Below are 7,073 nucleotides of genomic sequence, written 5' to 3'. Positions count from 1 at the left end.
ACTTTTAAAATTCAAATAAGTTTTTGGTACCATTGCCGGGGAGACAGGTCCATATTATTTGTTGCTTTCTTTTGGTAAATCAGAGTGCTTTGTTTGCTTTGTTTTGTTTTTCTTTTTTCCTTTATTGAATTCCTGAGAAGAACAACTTATAATAATAGTTGTATCGGTGGTGGTTGCCAAGCCTCAAAGTATGATAAAGACAGGTTTCACCCTATAACAGTACCTCAAGAATTGACCTGAGTAACCCCGGATCCCTGCCGGTAAGCTCAGAAAAAAAGTTTTCAATTTTTTTTCATTCTTTTGTATTTGTGGCTTGTCTTATTCTAGTTGTGGATAGTGTTCTGTTGCATGAGTACTAGGTGGATACGTAATAGTGCGAAAAGGTTATTAAGAAGTGATCCAACAAATAGTAACCCTATATGTTTGCTCTCTTTAAAACCTATCAATATGGGAGACCAACAACAAAACCCTCCACCTAAATCTCTGAAAGATAGGTTATACCCTGCTAGAACAACCCAACCTTCCTGCATAGTAGCCCAGGGTAATAATCTTGAGCTTAAATCTTAATACATCACTATGTTGCCCCACTTCCATGGGTTGACCTTTGAGGATGCATACCTATTTCTAGGGGACTTTGAAGAGGTATGTGTTCTCATTAAGATCCAATAGCTTTCTGATGATGCTGTTAAGTTTAGGTTCATCACTTTTGCATTAAAAGACCAAGCTAAGAAGTGGTTGTATGGGTTATCCACAAATTCTATAACCTCATAGGAACAGTTCACAGTTGTCTTCCTTAAGAAGTTTTTCCCAACTCACGAGACCAATAAGCTTAGAAGTGATATCCTTTCGTTTAGGCAAAAGTCTAGTGAGTCCTTTTCTAAACTTATGGAGAGATTCAAGGATCTACTCTAAGAATGTTGATGAGCACATTTATGTGTGAAATTTAGGGTAATAAAACATGTATTTTATATATTTAGAATAGAGCTACCTTAGGTTTTACTCTCTTTTTGCAGGTTTTGTATTTTAAAGACTTTAAGCATTATTGGGTGTCATATCTCTCTAACAACAACTATCTAGTGTAGTTGGTGAGCTATGGTGTGCAAAATTCCCTTGCTCACCAGGAGGTCTCAAGTTCAAATCTCATGGTTGTCTTTTTTTGGAGAATTTTATTGAAGATTTCATACTTTTCACTCACTTAAAGCACTAAGGGCATGGAGAGGATTTTCACATCAAATTAGAAGCAAGGAAAATCGTGGGAAGGGTTTCCTGCGCAAGAAAAGAAAAAAAAAGTAAAGAAAAAAAAAGGGAAGAAATAAATCTTATTCAAATCTTCTCTCTCCTCTACATCATCACTAAAAGATTGTCTAAATCACACAAAGCAAGAAGGAAAATCGTCCTCTGGAGGGAGAAAAAGAAGAGACAAATAAATAATAAAAAAAGAAAAAAAAATAAGCAAAAAAAATTATAGGAAATTTCTCTAAGTTTATTTCTCTCTTCTCTCTCCTCCACCTTAGCGCTTTTGATCTCAAAAGGTCTCACTACCAATTGTGGGTTTCTCCCTTTTAGGAAAAAGAAATTTGTTGCCCTACCTCCCCATTTCCTATAAATACAAATCATGTAAGAGGAGGGGGGATAATTCATTCTTCTTCTAGGATTTTTTTTTCAGTTGCTCTATCTGTTTCTCTAGTTTTCTCTTTCTCTAGCTCTACTTATAGGTTTATGCTTTAAACACTTTTGTAAGTTCTTTTTATTCAATTTATGAAAGCACTTTTGTTTTTGATTCAGTCTTTTATTTTTATTGTTTAAGCAATTCAAGTTCTAATTTTCAAGTTCTAGTTATCGGCTTAGTTCTAGGTGACAAGAATAAGCTATGAAGCATGTCTTTCAAGTTCAATTTATTTTTTCTTCAGATTTGGTTTATTCCAGATCAAAGAAAGAGGATAAAGCTAGAAAGTGACTCATAAGTAGGTTTCTCTACTTAACCCGAGGGATGCATCATAATATGAGCTTCCCTACTTGGCCAGAGAGTCACTCTTACAAGGGTTACTCTACTTGGCTTTAGGGAAAGGGAGATAATTAAAATAAAAGCAATAAATTGATGGTTTTATGGCTAGGAGGCGCAAAGCCAATACATACACTAGCCATGAACCTTGGAGGAAAGGGATAACAATAATGTAACAATTGAAATTAAAATCCTAAATTAGGAAAGAAAGGGTAGTCAGAAGAGAGAATTAGAGGGGGAGAGAAGACTACTGAAGGAGCCTACTTACTTGAACTTCAACCCTTGAACTGAAAACTTGATCGATTTGAGATACTAATAGTACTAAAAACCAGCATTTTTTTTCTTTATTGTTTTTTTTAATTGCGTGGGTTGTTTATTTTTAGTTATTTATTTGTTTAATTTTAATTGATTGGCTTCCGTCTTTAAATTCTTAGATGACGAATGGTTAGGACGTTATTTTAGATACATATGTTTAGGATGGCAATTAGAATTAGATCACAACAATTAATCAGTTCACTTTCACATTATTAAAAGAAAAAAAATAAAGTCGTTGCTCTCCCTATGTTCGACCCGTAGCTACACTGATCCGTACACTTGCGGTTACATTTTAAAATCTCAAACAAGTTTTTGACGCCGTTTCCAGGGAGACAGTTCCATGGTATTTTTCGCTTTCTTTTGGTAAATCGGAGTGCTTTGTTTGCTTTGTTTTGTGTTTCCTTTTCTTTTATTGAATTCCTGAGAAGAACAACTTGCAAGAATAGTTGTATCGGTGGAGGTCACCATGCCTCACAGTATGATAAAGACAGGTTTCGCCCTATAGCAGTACCTCAGGAATTGACCTGAGCAACCCTGGATCCCTACCGATAAGCTCCCAAAAAGCCAAAAAAATAAAAAATAAAAAAAAATAAAAAAATAAAAAAAATCATTAAAAAAATAAAAATTTTTGCTATCCATTCTTTTGTGCTTGTCTTACTCTAGTTATGGGTAGTTTTCTATTGCATGAGTGTTAGGTGGGTACATAATACTAAGAATCGGTTAGAAAGAATAGATCAAACAAGTAGTAACCCTATACGTTTGCTCTCTTTAAAACCTTTCAATATGAGAGACCAACATCAAAACCCTTCACCTAAATCTCTAAAAGATAGGTTCTACCCTGCTAGAACAACCCAACCATCTTTCATAGTTCACAAGCCCAGGGCAATAATTTTGAACTCAAATCTCAATACATCACTATGTTGCTCCACTTCCATGGGTTGACCTCTGAGGATGCATACCTATTTTTAAGGGAATTTGAAGAGGTATGTGTTCTAATTAATATCCAACAACTTTTTGATGATGCTATTAAGCTTAGGTTTATCACTTTTGCATTAAAAGACTAAGCTAAGAAGTGGTTGTATGGGTTACCCACAAATTCCATAACCTCATGGGAACAGTTCACAGTTGTCTTCCTTAAGAAGTTTTTCCCAACTCACAAGACCAATAAGCTTAGAAGTGATATCCTTCAGTTTAGGCAAAAGCCTAGTGAGTCATTTTTCAAACTTATGGAGAGATTCAAGGATCTACTCCAAGAATGCCCTCACCATGGCCTAGACCTATGGCATTTATGTCAAATAATTTATGAGGGTATTGATTACCCAATTAAACAAATGATAGAGTCTATGTGCCCTAAGGGATTCACATCCTTTACAGATGAAGGAAAGGTATGAAAATTCTTACTTGACTTAGCTGACAAAATCCATGAGTGGGAATCAACCCAAGAGAGTGAAAGAACCATAGGAGGAAAATGATATTTTGTGGATGGGATAGTAGCCAAGGAAGCCTATTTGGATAGCCTAATCAAGAGAATTGAGGCTATTGTTCCTAGAGAGCCATCATCAGTCAATTTGGTTAAGATTTGTGCTTGGTGCCAATCCCCTGGACATGTCATAGAAGAATTGACCCAACACCTCTGGGGGCACTTCTAATGATAGTGTTAATGCCTTATACTAGAGTAATCCATATAGTAACACCTACAATCCAAGATGGAGAAATCACCCAAATTTCTCTTGGAATCTGGGTAACCAAGCAAGGCCTTCCAATTTCTATAATCAAGGTCAACCTGGACTCCAAAGGCCTCCCTTTGCACAATAATATTTTTCCCAAAATACTTTTTCTAGGTCAAATATTGGACCTCAGACTAGTTTTCCTAGGGCCTCTCTCCTATCATCTTATCAGCAACCCCTTGGGTTTACCAACACTGGAGAGGCAAGTAGAATAAGTGACTTGGAAAAAAATATGGCCCTCCTCATGACAAGCCATCAAAATCTTACGAGAGAACTCACTTAAGTTGTCTTAATTACGCATGAGAGGGAGAAAGGAACTTTACCTAGTCAACCAGAGCCTAACCCTAGGCATCATCTGCCTATTAGTTCACAAACACCAACCAATGCACCACTGAATATAGTACAAGTTAGACCCAACAAGGGCCCTCTAACCAATGTAATGTTGTTTATACCTTTAGGAGTGGTAGAGAGTACCAACAGAGTGTTCCTAAATCTTTCCCATCTATTACTCCAGTTAACTCTCCTTCAGTTGAGGACACAAGTGTGTCGCTTGGTCCAGGTTCGTCTGATCAATTTAAAGATTCTTTTGAAACTAAAGATGATTTGGTTGAGGAAACCAAAAATGATTCTTCTGAAAAGGGTAAATCCCTAACAGTCCTTGTGTTCATCCTATCCCATTCCTAATCGCTTGGTACATAAAAAGAAGACTGCTTCCATGGATAAAATTCTAGAAGTCTTTAAAAAGGTAGAAGTGAACATCCCTCTTTTGGATGCCACATCCTAGATCCCCGCCTATGCAAAGGTGCTGAAAGATTTGTTTACTCACAAACGTATCACTAGTGTGCCCAAAAAGGCATTCTTGGTAGGTAACATTAGTTCCATAATTACTCAGCCTATAGCAGCCAAGTATAAGGATCCAGGGAGCCCTACCATATCTTGTGTCATGGGCAACACCTACATTGAGCATGCCTTACTTGACCTTGGCGCAAGTGTGCATCTTTTACCTTACCATATATACAAGCAACTTGGATTGGGAGAATTGAAAGTCACTGGAACTACTCTTCAGTTGGCAGATAGGTTTGTTAAGATTCCTAAAGGGATGGTTGAGGATGTCTTACTAAAGGTGGGGGAATTTATTTTTCCTGTTGATTTCATTGTGTTAGATACCAAGCCCTTCTCAACTAAGGATGAGATCCCAATAATTCTAGGAAGATGATTCTTGGCTACCAGTAATGCATTAATCAACTATCGGAATGGTTTCCTAAGATTATCTTTTGGTAACCAAACTGTTGAGTTTAATATGTTTAGGATAGGTAAGCAACCACATATAGAAGAAGAGATCAATATGCTTAAAGATTTTTTGGATTTTTCTAATGATTTAGTTACCAACTTTGATATTGATTTTGATTCAGAATTCCAAGAGTGTATGGATGATTTGGATGATGATAGTGAAAATTTCTTTTCTGAAGTCTTGAGTTTTCACACACCTATGGAGCCCTTAGGATCCCTTTCCAATTCTATTCCCAAACCTTCCATAGTTGAGCCCCCTAAGCTAGATCTTAAGGCTTTGCCATCTAATTTGAGGTATGCTTTCCTAGGGCCTGATCAGACTCTTCCTATAATAATTTCTTTAAATTTGAGTTCTAGCCGGAAGAGGAGTTACTTAAAGTGCTAAAAGATAATAAGGAAGCCCCAGGTTGGACCATGGCTGATATCAAGGGTATAAGCCCTTCTACTAAGCAACATCATATATATCTTATGGAGGATTCCAAACCATCCACGGAACCCCAAAGAAGAGCTAACCCAGTGATGTTGGAAGCCATTAAGAAGGAGATCGTAAAGTGCTTGGATAATGAAATAATTTATCCTATTTCTGACAGCCAATGGGTTAGCCCAGTTCACGTAGTGCCTAAGAAGTCTGGTGTGACTGTAGTTCCTAATGCCAATAATGAACTAATTTCAACCTGTGTCCAATCAGGGTGGAGAGTGTGCATAAACTACAGGAAACTTAATATGGCAACCTAGAAGGATCACTTCCTATTGCCATTTATTGACCAGATGTTAGAGAAGTTAGCTGGACATGAATACTATTATTTTCTTGATGGATATTCTGGCTATAACCAGATCCTCCCAATTACTTTAGAGGACCAACATAAGACCACTTTTACATGCCCGTAATGAACATTTGCTTACAGGCGTATGCCCTTTGGGCTTTGCAATGCCCCTGCTACGTTCCAACGATGCATGATGAGTATCTTTTCTGACATGGTCAACAAATTCTTAGAAGTATTTATGGATGACTTTTCAATTCATAGGAATTCCTATTCTGAATGTCTTCATCATCTTTTTCTAGTTTTGAAAAGGTGCATATCTAAGAATTTGGTTTTGAATTGGGAGAAATGCCATTTCATGGTTAAATCTAGTATTGCTTTAGGCCAGGTAATATCCAAGGAGGGAATTAAGGTAGATATAGTCAAAGTGGATTTAATTGATAATTTACCACCTCAATCTATTAAGGACGTTCGGTCTTTTTAGGGCATGCAGGCTTCTACAGAAGGTTTATTAAGAACTTAAGTTAGTTAGCCCGGCCTCTCACTACATTACTTGTCAAAGATCAAACTTTTGAGTTTTCTAAAGAGTGCCTAGAATCCTTCAAACAACTTAAGAAGGAGTTGACCAATGCACCCATTGTTCAACCACCTGTTTAGACTGAACCTTTTGAACTGATGTGTGATGCTTCGGATTTTGCCATAGGAGCGGTTTTGGGTCAAAGGATTAATAAGTTGCCCACTATCATTTACAATGCTAGTAGGACCTTAAATGATGCACAACTCAATTATACAACCACTAAAAAAGAATTTTTAACGGTTGTGTTTTCATTAGAAAAGTTTTGGTCTTACTTAGTTGGTTCACATGTGGTGGTGTATACTGATCATTTTACTCTCAGATACTTAGTTTAGAAGAAGGATGCCAAAGCCCATCTCATTAGGTGGGTTCTACTTTTGCAAGAGTTTGATTTAGAAATTAGG

At 36.9% G+C, this 7,073-nt stretch overlaps 1 non-coding gene across 1 annotated transcript; it reads right to left on the bottom strand.

The window, feature by feature from the left end:
• Window positions 1–3,483: 3,483 nt before the first annotated feature.
• On the bottom strand, window positions 3,484–3,590 carry LOC122080415. The gene has a single exon (XR_006140711.1). It is a non-coding gene; the product is annotated as a small nucleolar RNA R71 (small nucleolar RNA).
• Between the last annotated feature and the right edge of the window lie 3,483 nt (window positions 3,591–7,073).

The sequence above is a fragment of the Macadamia integrifolia genome, chromosome 5, assembly GCF_013358625.1.
Source record: "Macadamia integrifolia cultivar HAES 741 chromosome 5, SCU_Mint_v3, whole genome shotgun sequence".
NCBI classification, from domain to species: Eukaryota; Viridiplantae; Streptophyta; class Magnoliopsida; order Proteales; family Proteaceae; genus Macadamia; species Macadamia integrifolia.
Note: the sequence above shows the minus strand (reverse complement) of the source record. Positions and strands in the feature narration are given on the sequence as shown.